Source organism: Oryx dammah, unplaced genomic scaffold (assembly GCF_014754425.2).
Source record: "Oryx dammah isolate SB20612 unplaced genomic scaffold, SCBI_Odam_1.1 HiC_scaffold_2, whole genome shotgun sequence".
In the NCBI taxonomy this organism is placed as follows: Eukaryota; Metazoa; Chordata; class Mammalia; order Artiodactyla; family Bovidae; genus Oryx; species Oryx dammah.
In genome coordinates, this window is record NW_024070186.1 from 191651042 (window position 1) to 191669520 (window position 18479).

The window sequence follows — 18479 nt, forward strand, 5'->3', positions numbered from 1 at the left end:
AAGAATATTGATGGAGGGTAAAAAGAAAACTTCATAAACCCACGTACACACTCATTATTATTGTTGTACATGAAAATCAGGATCTTTCTTTTCTGGTCACAGCTGATTTTCAACACCCAAGACAACAGATTATAATCACAACTGCCTAGGAAGTAGGTTTTGCCCCCAACTCCAGTCTAAATCTTATCAGACCTCTGGGTTCAACTACAAACTTGCAGGGATGAGAGGACAGAGGAACAAGCTAAACTACATCTGAAACAAGATAGAGATTGTGGGAAACTCTTCAGGGCAAGTAAGCTGGTTTCTCTTTCAAACAGGTTGAAAGGAAAAGAAAAAGAGATGGATCAATAAAAATGGATGAGACTTAAAAGATATACCAACCAATTGCAATGTGTGGGTCTTAATTTGGATCCTGAGTCAAAACAACTTAAAAATTTTCATGTATAATGTTTAGGGGTAATTAGAAATTTAAGTATTGATGATATAAAGAAGTTAACTTCTGATGTGGTAATAGTGTACGCACTCAGTTGCTCAGTTGTGTCTTGACTCTTTGTGGCCTCATGGACTGTAGCCTGCCAGGCTCTTCTGTCCATGGAATTCTCCAGACAAGAATACTGGAGTGGGTTGCCATTTCCTCCTCCAGGAGGTCTTCCTGACCCAGGGATTGAACCCGCATCTCTTGCATCTCCTGCACTGGCAGAAGGATTCTTTACAACTGCACCACCTATGATAATAGTATGGTGGCTGTATTAAAGAACAAGAGTCCTGAATGTGAGGCTCTACAGGCCAAACCATCTAGAGGTGAAGGGAAATGATTCTGGAAGGAGCTTCAAGATAAAATGGCGGTAATGACAGGTGGGCCAGGAAAGCACGGCTGGAATTGTCCAGTAGGCACCTAGGGGTTCTGTCCTCTATTGTATGTCAGAAATTGAACATATTAACAAGCAAACAAACAAAAAAACAAAATTATAAGGTGATTAAAAAAGCATAGACCATCACAGTAGTTTAGTGTCTCTCCATTATAACTTGTCAACTATAAAGTCGGTAGGCTGTTGACCACCGTTGGCACAGAAATGAGGTGACCAAAAGGCCCGTGCAGAGACAGGCAGGATGCTACAGAGTGGCCCCTGGGAAAGAATACAGATGAGGAGTACTTTGCTAGTTTTAGTCAAGTCAGTTACTTCTTAGTGTCTCGGTTAACTTCATCAAAGGGAAGGAAAAACGGCGTGTATGAAAGGCACACTTTTGCAAGGAGAACGTGATTGAAAAAATCATCCATGAGTATCTCTCTTTGATACAGAGTAAGTGGATTCTGGAGGGGACACAGGAATCCCAACCTTCCTCCCTCCAGGAAAGGGGCTCCCAGCAGCCGCCTCCACACGGGATCTGGAGGGAGCCGAGGCTGCCACCCTGAGCACCAGGTCCCCGGGGAGTGTGGACCCAAGGTGCTGCTTCTTTCCTCCAGATATTTAAGAAGTAGGTCCTTTTGGTGGTTGGAGCATGGCCTGCCCCATGTGAGCTTTCACACTTGCAGAGCCTCCTTTCAGATTTTGTTTTCTTTTCCCTGTTGGCCTGATCTGTAAGCACTCTGCCTTGGGCTGACAGGTGCCCCTGACCCTGTGCATCGTACCATCTCCCGAGGGCACAGGGGACGTGCCACCACTGCAGGTGGACAGGAGGAGGATGCTGCTTGGATTTCACAGGTGGGGAAACTGAGGGCGGGGGTGAGTGGTGACCAAGAAGCTCAAGGTCACAGAAAGCAGCAGTCCAGGGTAAGAACCCTGCATTTATGCGGGAATGTGAGGGATTCTAATTACCCCCTTTCTCTCCTAAGTACTATGTGGTAGGAATTGTTAAGAGAAGGTTTGGTGGCAGAGAAGTTAAAACTCAGAATAAGGAAACCTCTCCTGTTGCATTCTAGTTATTACGCTGTTCCCTTCCCCTCCAAGTCCAAGGCTGAGACGATTTCCTGGGACTTCTCGGGCCCACCTCAAGGCCCCAGGCTGTCCTCCGGATCTCTTCTATGCCCCGGGGCCTTCTGACCACACCTCCTGGCCCTTCAGAGCTGCTTGCAGAGCCTCCCCTCCACTGGTCTCCCCCCATCAATCCAGCACTTGGCTCACCTGCGGCTTCGGAGGCCCTGGTAGCATCTGTCCATGGCCCCCGCCCCCTTAACTGCCCTGCACTTAAGGCAGCTGGTGGTTTGTCTCCTTCACCCCACAGGGTCGGGAAGTGAAACTGGAGAACCAGGCAGCCGACGGCCGTGGCCTGTCCCAAGGAAAGACAGCATCCTTCCTCTTCCTCTTGCTGGCACCGAGAGTCTGCAATTCGGCAGCGTAAGTGCCTTTTTTTAGGGCAACTTGAAAATGAATAATTCAGTGGTTCCTCTTCTACTTGTGAAGTGTTAGACAAACAATTCAGACGGGGCCAGACTTGCTGGCCCCACGAAGACCGTCCCTTCCCTTTGGTCTGACATCATCGGGTTTGGCCATGAATCTTTAAGAACACCCTCCATCCTGTCTAATCACTAAAATACCACAAAGGAAGTTCATGATACTTAGACACAAGGGGAAAAAATAGCAAGGTTAATTGCAACATAAAGTTTTTCCTCGTTGCCAAGCAAACAGTACATCAGGGCGTCACAGTAACACTGAACTCAGAAAGTCCTATGCGGGGAATGTCTTAGTCATGTCAGGTTATTGAGTTGTTGAGCTTTAATTCAAATCCAAGTCTTAAAGAGGCATCTTTCCCATGGAACTCTAAGCTCGAATTCCCAGGTTTTAATCTAAGAGCTTCACTGATTCTGTGTCTGGTATTAAAGGCACCTGGAATACTTTTTGAAGGTCAGTGTGATGAAAATTTGAAGTTAAACAAATGAATGACCTTCCTGGTTTTATTAGAGAATTCACATTTTGGAAGGGATTGTTATTGGACAAGCCAAACCCTCTTCCGTACGTTCATGGTTGGTTGGAAAACTTCAGTGGATAGAACCCCGAGGGCTCTCTGTTGGGAAGACACAGTCAGCAAATAACTGCCTTACAGCTCAGCTATGTGCGGTGACCACTGATGTACAATGTCACTGGGATTCTGGGCAGGAAACTGGATCCAGTCAGCTTTCCAAATGACAGGGTAGGGCACTCCCTGGGTTTAACCCTTACTGAAGGACCCTGGATACCTAGAAAGTATATTTCTGAGTTTAGTAAAAGTTAAACAATGTGAATGATAAGAATGTATCTATGTTTGTGCCTTAGGATCTACCTAGCAAGCCTCAAGTTTGTGCAAAACTATTTACCATGTGCCAGAGAAAAAAGGATTCTTATCACTGTAGTTGATAATCCCGCTGAGCAGCAGGTGCTTTGTGAAGGCAGTAGGAGATCCTCAGAAGTTAAAAGTGTTAGTTGCTCAGTCGTGTCCAACTCTTTGCGACCCAGTGGGCTGTAGCCTGCCAGGCTCCTCTGTCCATGGGGTTCTCCAGGCAAGAATACTGGAATGGGCAGCTATTCCCTTCTCCAGGGGATCTTCCTGATCCAGGGATCGAACCCAGGTTTCCTGCGCTGCAGGCAGATTGTTTACTGTCGGAGCCACCAGGGAAGCCCATGGTCCTTGGAAAATTGAAACAACTTTAAGGAAATTGCCAGCCGGAATGTGTAGGTTCAGTGTATTCTATGAAGGATTGGGTCTCACTGCAGAAGGAGGTGAGGCTAATGTAGTCAAGTATAACTTGCTGCTATGCTTGACATATAATGTAATAGCAGTGCAGTATGGTAAAAGAATTTAAAATAAATATGTGGCTTTTAAAAGGTTTCCAAAGGGTTCAATAGTTCTGCAGTTGACACTGAATTTCAGTAAAAAGGGGGGATCTGGAGCAGGGCTCGCCTGGAGGACCCAGGACATTCAGAGAGTCAATTATGCTCTGTAGTCCATCTTTCTTAAATAGATCAGAAAGTTTATGACAGAGATGATGTGAATTGGGGTGGGGAGAAGAGTATTAAGAATAAATAAAAACGTAAGGTAAGAGTTATACTGGTAAATGTAACCAGGCCAAACTCACCTATAGCAATAAAATATGTATTGGAAGAAAACCCTAAGCCTAACAAAATGCAATAGAAACATACCTCAAAAGAGGAAAAGATTAACTAGACTTTTTCAAAAGGCTAGGGTAAGGTTTTAAAGCCACACTAGCCAATACTATATGTAGCAAAATAACAGAGAAAGAAGTCATACTTAGAGGTGTAGTAAATAATAAAACACAACAAGCTTGAACTTGTCTTAAATCACAAAGTAAGACAATCCATAAAATATGCAATATAAAAATGGAAAGAAACATAATATATAGAAGTATTTTCCTACTAGAAAATGAACCACACCAAATGACACAGAGGAAGGGTTCCAGTCACATGGAATCTGAAACCCAGGTCAAAGCTGAATTTAAATGGGAATCACAAGAGTGCGGGGTCTCAAACAGGACAGACATTTAAACCAAGAGCCTCCACTGCTCTCCACAGACAGATAAGAGAGATGCTCCTTTTAAAAAACAGGAATCAAAGAGGAGAATCAGGTATCCTGGTTGTCAGAAAAGCACACAAATCCACTACTTACAGGTGATATGGCTGCATGCTTGTCCAAAAGGAGTCATTGGAGCAAAACAGCAGAGAACCCATGACCCAAGAATTCAGCAAAGCCCCACGTTTTTTGATAAAGACAAAAAATGACACTTCTATGTACCAGTAAGAAATATCTAGAAGATGAAATAAATGATTTCATCTACAACAGGGATATAAATATTAAACATGTGGCAATTAAAATAACATGGCATAAATTCATCTATAGAACATCAAATTACAAAATGCTAGTGACAAAGAAAGCTAATGATGACATTTCTTATTTGCAGTTGTCTTAAAGAGAAATAAATATAAGTTTAGCTTCCAAGTTGATTTATAAAACTCAGTAAGATGCATATAGAAAACTTAAGTAACCTCAATAGCAGGAAACTTATTGTAGGTATCAAGATAGACAATGAAACATTATTAAAACAGTTGGGTACTTATAAGAATGAAAAGTTGGATCAATGGAAAGAAATTTCAGACAGCAATCCAAAGACATATGTAATTATTTACATCTGATTTGTCCAGCGTTAAATACTGAAGGAAGGAATTATTGGGCAAGCTGAGAATAGGTATGAAGAATAATAAACAGACACATACCTTACCTCATAGGCTATAATACATTCCGACAAGTTAAAGATACAATAAATCTTAAAAAATAATAAGGAAATGGATTGGGAAGGAAATAATAATTTTCAATTATTGAAACCATGTTAAAAATGATTAATGATAAAGTGGATGGGATCTAGCTCATATATTTATATTACTTCTGGACAATGAAATCACTAAAACTCAAGAGAAGACCAACTAATAGGTAGAAGTAATGATCAATGTGGGTGAGTAGTTAAGATCCAGAATACTAGCCACATTCATGATCGTGGGTGATAAGGAAACACAGGGGAAGTAAACCAGCCAATGGGCAAGTGCTGAGTTTTGTCCTAACAAATATCAAGTCAAGCATCTACGAGCATCCACGTAGCACGGTGGAGAGGTGGTAGAACTGCTGCAGCCCATCCCTTATCTCCTGGATCAAGCACAGAAGGTCTGAGACAAGTAGCGTGAGCTCCCCAGGCCAAACACAGCTCTGGGTACACCCGCCTCTGACACTGGTGCCGGGGGAAGGGAGAGAGCCCGCAGCACTCGGCGCTGCTGTACCAAAGGGGTTCTTCCCCCTGCAAAGGACACGCCAAGGAACCTTGATGCAGCACACCCTTTGTCCCAGTGGTCTCCTGATCTAGTAACGGGTCTAAGGACTACTGACATTTCGGGGACTTCCCTGGTAGTCCAGTGGTTAAGAATCCACCTTCCAAAAGACAGGATGTGGGTTCGATCCCTGGTTGGGGAACTAAGATCCCGCATGGCACAGGGCAACTACGCCTGCATGCTGCAATGAAAGATCTCATTTGCTGAAATGAAGACACAAAGCAGCCAAAAGTAATAAGTTAATTAAAAACCCCCCAAATCACTGACATTTAGAAGCAGTCATGGATCTAAACAGTATTCAAGATATCTACAAGGACTGTGATGTGATGTGAAATTACTAGGATTTCTGCTTGCAACAAGCCACAGACCTGTTCTTGTTCTGAGTTGTTGATTTGCAATGGAAGGAAATGCTACACTGCAGTCAGATTTAGTGAAAATTAAGATGTTTACGTTCTGGGTACAAATTCAAGACCCCAAATTCTCTCCACGGAATAGGAGAGACCAGAACCCTCCTCACATGCTCGCAGAGGCTGGTGCAGATAAGTGTGGGTGCAGGAATGAGGTGTGGAGGGGCAGGTGATGTGCTCGTAGAGAAACAGCAAACTGGGATGTGGGAACTGGTGATCAGGGGAAAGGCCTGCGAGTCTACGGGGCGGGGGTGGGGGTTTAGAGTTGGGGTGGAATGAGGCTATGAAGGCAGAGCTGTGTCATGAGGCATCCCGGACGCTACGGCATCATTTTTAAGTGGAGGCAAGAAAGGGCCATGTGTTTTCACCTGTATGTGGAATGAATAAATATAACAAAACAGAAACAGACTCCAGATACAGAGAACAAAATAGCGGCTGCCAGAGGGGAAGTAGGTGGGTGGATTGGTGAACTAGGTGAAGCAGGGACAGAGAGGTACAAACTACCAGCTATAAAATTAAGGGGTCACAAGAATGTAATGTACAGCACTTTCAATACAGTTAATAATATAGTCAATAATATTGTAGTAACTTTGTATGGTACATACAAAGCTATAAAAATATTGTCACTATGTTGTACATCTGAAACTATCCTTCAACTAAAAAAAAATATATAGAATTTAAAAAAGAGCCATGGAAAGATTTTAAGGAGGAGCCATACAGACAGGATCAGATTTATATTTTGGAAAGATACTTTTACAGATACTTGGATGATTGGCAGCAGGGAGATTTGCTAGGGAGGGACTGAAGAAGGAAAGACAAGAGGTGAAAAGAGCACAGTTACTGCAGTGACAGTGGAGACAAAGACAGGAGGAATGCAGAAGGTCTCAAGGAGGTGGAACTAATACGGTTAGAGAGCAGGGTCAAGAAGGAACCTTCATCTCTGGAATAAGGGAGGACCAAATATGCTCCAGGGAGGGGAAAAATGGAAGGGAAGCTGCCTGCAGGCAAGAGGGGGGTCAGGAGGGGTCATGAGTCCGCTTGAGCCTGAGAGGCCTATGTCTAGTAAGGAGTTGGAGCTTTCTCTCTGGGTATTAAATTTTTTCTTATTGATTTCTAACGGTTCTTTATATATACAGGCATACCTTGGAGATAGTTTAGTGCTGGCTTGGTTCCAGACTATCCCCATAAAGCAAATACTGCAATAAAGTAAGTCATGTCAATTTTTAGGTTTCTCAGTGTATATAAAAGTTCTGTTTACACTAGAATGTAGTCTATTACGTGGGCAATAGCGTTATGTCTTTAAAAAATGTACATACCTTAATTTAAAAAAAAATTAATACTAAAAAATGCTAATCATCACCTCAGCCTTCAGTGAGTCATAATACTTTTTTGCAATGGCAACCTCAAAGATCGCTGATCTCAGATCACCACGACAAATATAATAACAGTGAAAAAGTCTGAAATACTGTGAGAATCACCAGCTTGTGACACATAGACACGAAGGAAAAGCAAATACTTTTGGAAAATGGCACCAATGAGGTGTGCTTGTATATATATGTACACACACACAGACTCTCTTTCCCTGTCATACACAATGCAAATATTTTTGCCACTTTATCTACCAGTCATTCATCAATCACCAGCAAGCTGTGAAATTTCCTTTGTGAGCTCTACCTTTGGCATCATGCTTTGAAACAATTTTTTCCCACCCCCACATTATATAAATATCCATCTAAAATTTCTCCTAGTGTTTTTATGACTTTGTTTTTCATATGTAAATATTTAAAACGTCAAGGCTTGACTCTGCACAGGGCTCTGCCCCATCTCTCATCCTTTGACTGTAAGCCAGCTATTCTGGCACCACTGATCGAAGGCTCCATTCCTTCCCTAACTCATTTAAGCTCAAGCCATTTTTATAGACAACTTCTAAAAATTTCCCCCCTTTAATTTGGAAACTTTCAAAAATACTAGAAAGCTATCAGAAGAAAAGGCCAATCAACCATAGGCCTACACACGGAATTACCTACCTCACATAACTGGTCCTTTTCCCCTTATTGACAACAAATCCTAAGTTTCTAAGTACCCAGGGGCTTTCCATGGAAAACGGAAGGATCTAATAATCTTTATGTTGCATAAATTCTATAGATTGGCGCTTTTTTTTTTTTTTCAGGGTAGAAAGACCACACAAACGCATCAAAATGAAAATAGGCAAACTTAAAAATAAAGATAAATGAAAAGCTAAAAATATATGCTTTCCTATGAAATTTCAAGATTATGCTCTGTTTCTGCACCCAGGCTCTGTGGATAACATTCCAAACGCCACATAATTTTAATATTTTCTCCCAACTTTACCTTTAGGGAAATCGGAGGGCACACGTGCGGTCATGTGGGGGTTAATCCTCACTGATGCTGAAGGCCCTGAGTCTCTGCTCTGTTCAGCAGAGCATGAAATCTCAAAGCTCAGGAGAGCAATGTGGCCAGGCTTCCAGAGCGATGCCATAAAGTTCTGCATTAAAAATTCATACTGCAGGCTTGCCTCAGAGCTCAGCTCTGGCTGAAAGGAGAGCTGGCGGGGGCGGACGGGGGGAATACGAGACACCCCACCGTCTTTCTGGCAATTGGAGACATTCCTCAACAAACAGCACCTCAGGAAGAGAATGAAAGGGCAAACAAGCCGTGAAGGAAATCAATGAGTTCAATTATCTGGCTCTCCCTCGGTTTCCTATAGGAAACTTCTCATTCTGAAGGCTGGTTCCCCAAAGTTTCTTTTAACGACATCCCAGAACAGGAGCCCCAGACATCTATGCTTATGCCCAGATGCTTGCACCTCTCTTAATTTGTTTTATATCAGCCCAGGGGCCCCCAAATTTTCCAGGCCACGTGGAAACATGTCTCTGTTGAACTCTTGGAGTTGCCCCTGACGTGTGGCTGGAGGGAACCACACTGTTCTTGCTTTAGAAGGTGGGTTCCGCACACACGTGGCATGTGGATTTTGGAAGGCAGTTACGTTGTGGTTATTAACCTCCAGACGTTAAAGGCACTAACGGCCCCTCAATCATCTGAACTAAGAACTTTTTGCCACCAGTGTTAGCAGCACCCAAGCGGAACTAGTTAAGATTTTAAATTCAGAGTCTCTTAGGATGATGATACAACACGAAAACAGGGCACTTTACCCAACACCTGCAGCTGCAAATACAGACAGGGGTCTTGTGATGCAGATGGACTGGCCTGATTTTCACAAGTCAAACATGGAAGATGCTGGGGTTCCTCAGGGTTGGAAGAGATTGGACGGTGGGGGAAGTGAACCAACATTTTGCAAATGGGCCAGGCAGGGTGCCTGGCAGCTGTTTGCTGATGGTATGCATGCAGATGCTGCTCCAGGCCTCCCTTTACTCAGGAGGAAACTAAGACCAGAGTAAGGAAACTGAGCGCCTTGCCCAGGGTTTCTGTACTCACAGCACCAGGAATCAAACTCTGGAATGACCTTGAGACCCGGGCTCTTCCCCTGACCCTCATGCTGCCCTCCATGTCCTGGGGAGCCCCTTTCCTGAAGGCCACCCCGCAGACAGGCTGCACAGGGCCACCTGGGGGAGGACGGGAGAGCCCAGCTTTGGGGAAGGAGCTGGGTGATCAAGTTCAAGGAGCTGAGAAATGGGCAGGCCCTTCAAGTCTGCCTGAGCTCTGGTCCAATCTTCCTGTTTTGCTACTGAGGACACTGCTGCTGCCCGGGGAGGGAGCTGTGCTGGCCACACTGGGGACAGAGCTGCAGCCTGACCCAGGATCTCCCGACTCTGGGCCCAGCACCTTCCACTGTGCACCAATCAGGGGGAGGCTGGGGTGTCTGTAAGTGTCACCAGACAGTAGCCTGGTAACAGGGTCCTCAGAGAATTCTGGTCTGATGATGCCAAGGGGAAGCCTCTGAAAGATGCCATAGCCACTGGCAGAACGTAAAGGCTCCAAAAGACAGAGCAAGTGTGAAGCTTCCTAGTTACAACCTGCACAGCAATGAGGGCAATGTGACAAATCAGGCCCCCAAACAGGAGGGAACTCAATGGGTGACAGTCTCCCGGGATGTCTACTGATGGGATGTCGTGCAGCATGTATCACATTTCTGAACAACAGGTAATGACAAGAAAGACATATTTACATGACAAGTAAAAAACAACAACCACCTAGAAATGAAAACCCTGTACCAGTCTGATACCATTAGTAAACAGTAAAAGAAAAAAAAAAAAAAAAGAGTACCATATAGAAAAAAGATTGGAATAAAATATGCCAAAATGTTAAAACAGTTATCTGGGGACTTCCCCGGTGGTCCAGTGGTTAAGAATCGGCCTGCCAACGCAGGGGATGTGGGTTGGATCCCTGGATGGGGAACTAAGATCCCACAGGCCTCAGAGGAACGAAGCCTAAGTGCCATAATTAGAGAGCCCTTGAGTTGCAACAAAGACCCAGTACAGTCAGAAATAAGCCAAAGAAACAAAAAACCGTAACAACAAAACCCAGTTATCCATGTGTTGTGGGATAATGAGTGATGACCTATTTTTAAAAATCTACTAGAATTTTCTAAATTTTGTACAATAAACATGTGTGACTTTCATGAATTTTAAGAATCATAAATGTTATATAAAAGGAATTAGCCTACATTGATTTGGGGCAATTCCAGGGAAGGATGATTTCTCACTTTCTCCAGGCTTCCTGCCTCTCCCTTCAAAGGGCCCTTGCCTGGTCAGGGCCCTTCTTCCCTCCATATCAGAAGCTAAGGAGATAAGCAGTGTCATGATGACCTGCATGGCTGTGGGGTGGGGTGGAGGTCAGAAATAAGCAGCTTTGGGAGGAGTTTTACTCAGGGCAGAAGGCTGTGTGAATGGTCCAGACCAGCCTCCACTATCATATCTCTGTGAGATACTTCAGAGGTTCAGGTGGCTCCTGCTTTCTTCGCAAATGCCAACAGCTTCTTCTGTAGTTTGCTTTTCCTTCCAGAAAGCACATGGCCTTGCTGGTCAGGCTCTCAGCACTGCCGAGACTAGTCCCTTGGCCTCGTCCATAATCCACTGGTCTACACAGTGAGGGAGCCCACAGAGCGATTCACTCAACAAAAGCCCTCAGTGTCAGTGATGCCAACGGGCATGTGGGGTGCAGGGACTGAGGTGGGCCCCTCCTCAGGCAGGTCAGGCGGCGTTGGCCACCTCTGTGTGGTCCACAGGGACACACCCATCCTTTTCCTCGAGCTCTGCAGGCAGGAAGGCGCCTGTTATGATGCCCGATTTGTGGCTCATCAAATGTGCTTTGATCTTCTACAAACGGATGTCTTCTCTAACAGCCCCTTACCTGTTTCCTTTAGCCTCCAACTGTGAATTCGCCAAGACTGTCCTTTACAGTGAATCAGGAAAACTTCAAGGATCTCTAAAAAACACCCAGTTTTTTATAAAAGCATGCTGAACTCAGGTGATAGCTTACACATCCTTTTCTCTACAATACCCCTTGAAGAATGCTAGATGAATATCATTACTACCTCTATACTCATAAACATGTTTACACGCACACATACCGGACAGCTCTACGTACATGTGTGTGGCGCGTGCTTTCATGTACAGTGTGTGTGAGCCGTGTCTGTGTGCATATCACACCCGTAACCCCCCTTGCCCTCTTTACTCTGTAGTTCTAGCACCTGACACATTGCCTGCGTTTCAACACAGTGTTTTAAGATTAGCTTTCGGAGAAGGCACTGGCGGCCCACTCCAGTGCTCTGGCCTGGAAGTCCCATGGACGGAGGAGCCTGGTAGACTGCAGTCCATGGGGTTGCGAAGAGTCAGACATGACTGAGCAGCTTCACTTTCACTATTCACTTTCACGCACTGGAGAAGGAAATGGCAACCCACTCCGGTATTCTTGCCTGGAGAATCCCAGGGACGGGAGCCTGGTGGGCCGCCGTCTCTGGGGTCGCACAGAGTCGGACACGACTGACATGACTTAGTAGCAGTAGTAGAAGGGAGGTAAAGTGCGCCAGTTCTCATTGATGCCATGTAATTTCTAGATCTGCCTAGAGTCCACAGAATAGGTGGAGAATGTTTAGCACTCAGAGGACTTTCTACCTGGATTTGAGAATAGGAAGCCAGGCCCTTCTTTCTGCACAGTTCTCGGACTGGAAAAAACTTCAGTCAGGGTTGTACTGCTTGTACAAGAAGAGAAGGCAAAACAGATACAGTCAGTGCAAAAGCCAAGGAAAGTCCTTTGGTACTCATGCAGGCATGGCGCTTTAGGTGTGAAGCAAAATGCTTGGATAGAGAGGAAAAATCACAGGAATTCTACAAAAGGAACACATCCTTTTGCAGATAAGGTATAGGGGGAAAAAAAAAGCATCATTTGTTCCTGGCATGTCTGATTTCTCTCTAAGGTTTAAAGGACAACGGTTTCTTTATTCAAGTCCATCTCTTCGAAACCATCAAAGTAGCTGCTTCTCTATTTTTAGGGAAATTAATCTAACCAGGATAATTACAGCAACTTGTACTGGAAACTGATGACTCATCAAAAAGCCAGGAAATAGAAAACGTTACATTCTTCTTAAAGGTACAGCAGGGAGACTGTTTCTGGACACTGAGGTGGTCTTTTCAAATTCAGTTGGGGGAAGCAAGGTCTGTCTAATGGGAGTATGCTGGCTACTCGACTCTACCTGGCTTAGTTTCCTGAGTCTTGCATGTGGAACTGTAAAAAATTAATAAATAAAAGGGAAATCAGTCTGTGAGGGTAAATACATCCGCGTTCATGGAGAGGGAGAGAAGACGGAAAACCCTTCAAGAACACCCGTCACCCGGCAAGTGGCAGGTGGGTAACACTGCTCTCTGAAGGCAGCACAGAAAGAGGTCATGGTGGGAAAGTGCAAAGGGCACTGGATTTTGAGTCCAAAGGTCTGGATGTGGGGCCTGATTCCATGTTCCCAGGGCAGTTTCCCTGTCTATAAAATGAGAGCGACAGACACGTTCTCCATGACTGTTGGAGCAAGAGGGCATCATGACTTAGTCCAGAGTGATCCGGATGTGTGGACGCGCTTGACCCCTCGCCTTTCACTGCACACTGGCTGCATTTATCAACTGCGGGATCATGTCTTCAACCCTGGGCATCCTCATGTTTTCAAACATTTCAGGTACCCCCCGTACCCACTGCTGGGACACAGGAATCCCCTCCCTCCACAATGTGGGGTGTGGAGTACAGGCTCCCCTAAGCAATTTCAATTAAGCCCTAAGTCAAGCTCACCTGGGCAAGTTTTCTGCTTTCTCAGAGCATACTGCACCTTGTGATTATACACTGGTTGTATACGCACGATAAAGAGAAAACACTCTAAAATGATCCCAAGTGAAGTTCTTCATAGACGTCTCTTTCGTAATGAACTGTTTAAGCATGTATGCATACAATTTGGTTCTTTCTAAAAAGCATATAGGCAAGAAATACAACATGAGTAACCTTAAGAAATATGAATTTTACTGGCAGGAAAGGTTGGGAGGTGCAAATTCTCCTCAGACTAACATTAGCTATAGAAAAAAAAAAAGCAGTATTTCAGTGCGATTCAATATTTCCTTTCATCGGAGGCTCAGAGCCTCCTCCCACAAGTCAGGAGGAATTTAACAAGCTGACTGTGTGTGTTAACAACTGAAGTTCCTTCTGCAACCAGGACTCTGGGGGACAGAGCAAAGAGGTGGCCGTGGACTTGAGTGAAAATGGGACTTCCTGCAGATTTGCCCAGAATGTTGGTATCTCGGCTGGAGGGTAACATTCCTCCCGCCACGGGCAGTGGCCACCTAAGCCCAACCACAAGCGAACAGCTGCACAGGACAGGCATGGAGTCGGGGCGGGGGAGCTGTCCAGACCTCTCTCCTGGGGCCCGAGAAGCTGTCTCCCCTCCTCCAAGGCCATACCAGGGAGCCACTGAAATCTTACTCAACCTGCTCGACATTGTTAGAATTTCCACGTTAATGTCAGCTGGGGTGCTAAGTCTCTATTTGCTAAGAGAAGGCAGAAGATCTGTACATAGCCTGACCAGCTGAGGAGGAGGTACTTTTTTCACTTAAAAAAAAAAAAAAAAGCAGAGAAATAATTCATTTATTTAACCCAGAAACGCTTATAATCTGAAACCCTGCAATCCTCTTACACAACAACTGTTTTGGCAAGCCCCCTGATGTTCCAACAAATATTAAACTGTGCTTGCCATTTGTCTAAGGAATCTTGCATTAATAAACATGAAGAAGAACACTTTTACCTCCCACTCTCAATGACAGGACAAAACAAAGACCAGCTGTATTCATCAATGAAGCCTTGTTCTGCACATAAAGGCTAATTACATTTCGCTTCAAGCCTACACATGGAAAACTTTCCTGCTGCTGTCCCCGCTGCAGCCAGCGGGCCGGCCCAGCTGACGCAGGCTGACGGCTGCACCCAGTCAGCAGGGGCTCCCGACAGCCTCGCTGCCTCTGACCTGTGGGCTTCGGTCCCCAGTGGGGGCGGCGAGGGATGGTCATCCCAGTGACATCCTCCCAGGGAGGGAGAGGCAACATGTACTCTTCAAACCTTCTGGGGACATGATGCCATTCAGGCTAGTCTTTCCCAAGACCCGTAATTTCAGAAACACACACACACACCAAGCTCAGGGCAAGCTTGTCGGGAACAGCCTCTATTTGCTGGCAACAGAAGAGCTGACAGCTGTCACTGTGCTGGGGGCTGTGGGCATAACTCCTCATTACCCTCCACTGCCACCCAGAGTTCTGACTGCTATTCTGCCCATTTTACAGGTGAGGAAAGAGAGGCACAGAAATCAAGCAGCTTATCCAAGAACTCATGGGGCAGGGACAGTGGACCCGCCACCCCTCCCCGCCATGACCCATTCAAAGCCGTGCTCCATGATGCCTTTGCCACCCAGTTCCTGTTCTGCACTTCCTGTCAATACTTTAAAATAAACTGCTCTGGCCTTGCTGCTCAGCATACAGGATCTCAGTTCCCTGACCAGGTTGATCAAACCTGTGCCCCCTCAAGTGGAACTGTGGAGTCTTAATTACTGGACTGCCAGGGAAGTTTTTTAAGAAACCTTTTTAAGAATCTCTCCTTGGAGAAGGGAGAAAATATATTGTTTTGAAATGTTTTAAGACCACTTGTGAGGAGCTTGGGCCCTGGTGGGCTTCTACTGGTAAGCATTAGACCAGATGGAAAGTGGTCTAGTCAAACACAGGACAAGTAAGTCGGGCCGGAAGCAGACAGTGGAATGACAGACCTTTCCCAGAAAATGAAAAGGGAGGGAAATGAGAGGTGGAGCGTGGCGGGGGTGGCTCCGTGTGGGAGCTTTAAGACCGAAGCGATTGTTTCTGAAGTTAAAAGAAAGTAGCAATTATTATCTCAGGCCATTCTCTACATTTTTTATGGATTACTTCCTCTGGGAATCATCTACAGTAAGGGTTGGGCCCTCAGCTGCCCTGTGTTAGATGTTTGCTTCTATTAATATTTAGAATTGCTGACCCCCATCTGGGACTTCCCTGTTGATTAATCGGTAAAGAACCTGCCTGCAACGTGGGAGACTTGGGTTTGATTCCTGGGTTGGGAAGATCCCGTGGAGAAGGGAATGGCTACCCACTCTAGTGTTCTTGCCTGGAGAATTCCATGGACAGAGGCTACTGTCCATGGGGTCACAAAAAGTTGGACAGGGCTGACCCCCTTCTGAGTCTCTGTCCAGCCCCGGCGCCCACCATGCCCACCTGCCCAACAGATCAGCCTGTCGGAGCTCTGGGCTTGTCCTCCAGGTGACTAGCCTTGATGCCTGGTGTTTTCACAGATGGAGCTCCTTTGCCTCCAGCAACCCCTGACTCCAGTGCATCTTTGTGCCTCAAATCACAGGTCACCGCCTGTAGGAAGGCCTCCTTGACAGCCTCTCCTTTGGCTCCAGCTGGGTGGGGCCTGTGCCAGAGACTCACTATCCCCCTCACCAGCTCCCTCTCCCCCTGGTCTTCCCCTGGCGGTGGGGAGTCCTGGCCAGGGCCCAGAGGAGGGTAAGGTCAGAGGTTGCTGGTACTGCCCTGGAGCCCTGTCCCCTACCAATACAGGCGGAGTGAGGCCCAGCCAGGGCTTGCTCAGGATACCGGCATCCAGCTGGTTCTCCCTGTCCCTGTTGCGCCATGTTAAACTCCCTCCTGACCATCCTAGCTAGAGGGGGCTGTCTGTCTGCTGTGGACACCCCGACGCTGCAGATGCTATGCTAAGGTCCCCCCAACAGCAGGGATCGTGCTGGATCACAATGGCTGTTCTCCCTGAGCCTCCCTGAAGGCCTCCAGGAACGTCAGTGGAGCTGACGGTGGATCTGGGTTGTGCCCATCTGGCTCACTCTCTCTGTGCCCAGGTACATGCTGCACCTCTTGCCTCCCCACTCATCTGAGGAGACGAGGGTTTCCTGCTACGATCACAGGTGGGGACGCACCCCAAGAGCACCTGTGGCCCCTTCAGCAGCTGCAGTTTGGAGGCAAAGCATTTTACATGACAGAATAACAGACTCCATGTTTTTTGATTCTATCCTCCATTTACTCTAGCTCAATGAAAAAGCAGAAGTAATGTGTGGATTTTCACTTATGTGTATTTTTTTGGGGGAAAAAATGCTTTCTGGCCTTAAGATACACTGATATGATGGGAAGTAGTCTAGAGATGATTCTCCCTGAGCCTCCATCAACTACTGCCATTTATCAGAGGTCAGTGGGCTCTGATAAGTTTAAGGAGAGTTCTGGGGTCAGGAGGACCAGCCTTTTAGAAAGAGGTGTGGTTTAACAAACATAAATTAACAAAAACTAAGGAAACAATCCAACCTATCAGCCCCCAAAGTCCCTATGAAGTTTGTCACCGAGATGATGTGGATAAGAGTGAATGAATCAAGGAATAAGCATAGAATCTTCAGATTAAACTTTTAGAAAAGAAATGCTATAAACTAAGGTTAGAATTATGTATCAGGTTAAAGTATTATAATTAAAAAAAATCATATTTACTGAGAAAAACAACCTATGTAATAGAATAAAGTCTAAGCAGAAATAGTAGAAAAACAAAGATGGCTGGTAGAAAAGGAAACCCAGACACGGACACCTAGGAGGGCCAAGGGGACAACAGTTGGTGTGGTGCCTTGGAGAATATGTTTGCAGGGGTGAGGACCTCTCAGGCTGTGGGCTCAGTGGGGAGGGCATGCCTGTGGCCCATCGACAGTGATGCCCGGGATCAGAAGGGTTAATACCAGAACTGCCAGTTTTCAAAGTGTAATTTTAAGGGTCACGGGACCCTAGAACCAGTCCTTTCTGTACCATCTGAAGTCACGTTCAGCACACTAGGAGAAGAGGGGACAGTGATCTGGAGGGTTCCACCAGGATTAGACGTGCCAGCACATTGGCCAGAATCACCAAGACTGACTGGGACGTTTTAGTGTCTGTGAGGAAGTTCTCTGCTCGTGATCGAAATTGGTTCCGACCACCTGGCCCAGGTACCTGGGCTCTTGAGCTCTTGAGCTACTGAACAATCCAGGACAAAGGTCAATCCCCGCCCATGTGCCCTGAGAGCAGTTGGCCCAGCAGCAACCTCCGAGGTCAAGGGTGAAGGTGATTGGACTGAGGGGTGCTGAGTACCAGGGCCCCACGTGGAGCAGGAGCAGGGGAGGAGGGTGGAGCTATTCAGAGCCACCCCGCCAAAACCCACCAGCGCCCACTGAGGCCTGGAGTAAGCACAGCAGGAGCTGAGTCTTACTGGAGATGCAGCTGTTGGGAATGGGTTGGGGGCGGATAGGGAGTGGTGGATGGGTGTCTGGGGGTGATGGGAGGAGCCTCCTGGGACAGGAAAAAGTAGTTTAGACACTAGCCTGGCGTTTTCAGGGAACAATCTGTTACTTCTTTATCTTTCTTGATTTATGTCAATGTTATTCCTTGCTTGCTGGCTGGCAACAGGGTACCTGCAGCGGATCACTGATTCCCTCCCGACAAGACCTTTATCTGATAGACCTGCCCAAAGATGCACACACCCCTGCTTCGTGTAAGTGTCTGCACACGGACACCTAGCACCATAAGGTGGGGTTGAAAAAGATACATCTGTGTGGGAGTGGAGGCTTTGGGCACGGGTAAAAGGTGATGCTATTGCCACAGACCAAGCTCCACAAAACATCCCAAGTATCATACCTTCTCTGTGCTGATGCTTTCCCAAAATCTCTTAGAAAAAGGCACAGTGGTGACTGGGCTTCACAATAATTAAGAAAAAAAGTGTCAGT

The 18479-nt window shown here is 46.1% G+C and overlaps 1 protein-coding gene across 3 annotated transcripts in view; it reads right to left on the reverse strand.

Moving 5' to 3' along the window:
- Positions 1 to 18479, reverse strand: part of CUX1 (cut like homeobox 1) — a 347445-nt gene that overhangs the window by 113776 nt on the left and 215190 nt on the right. The window lies entirely within an intron of this gene.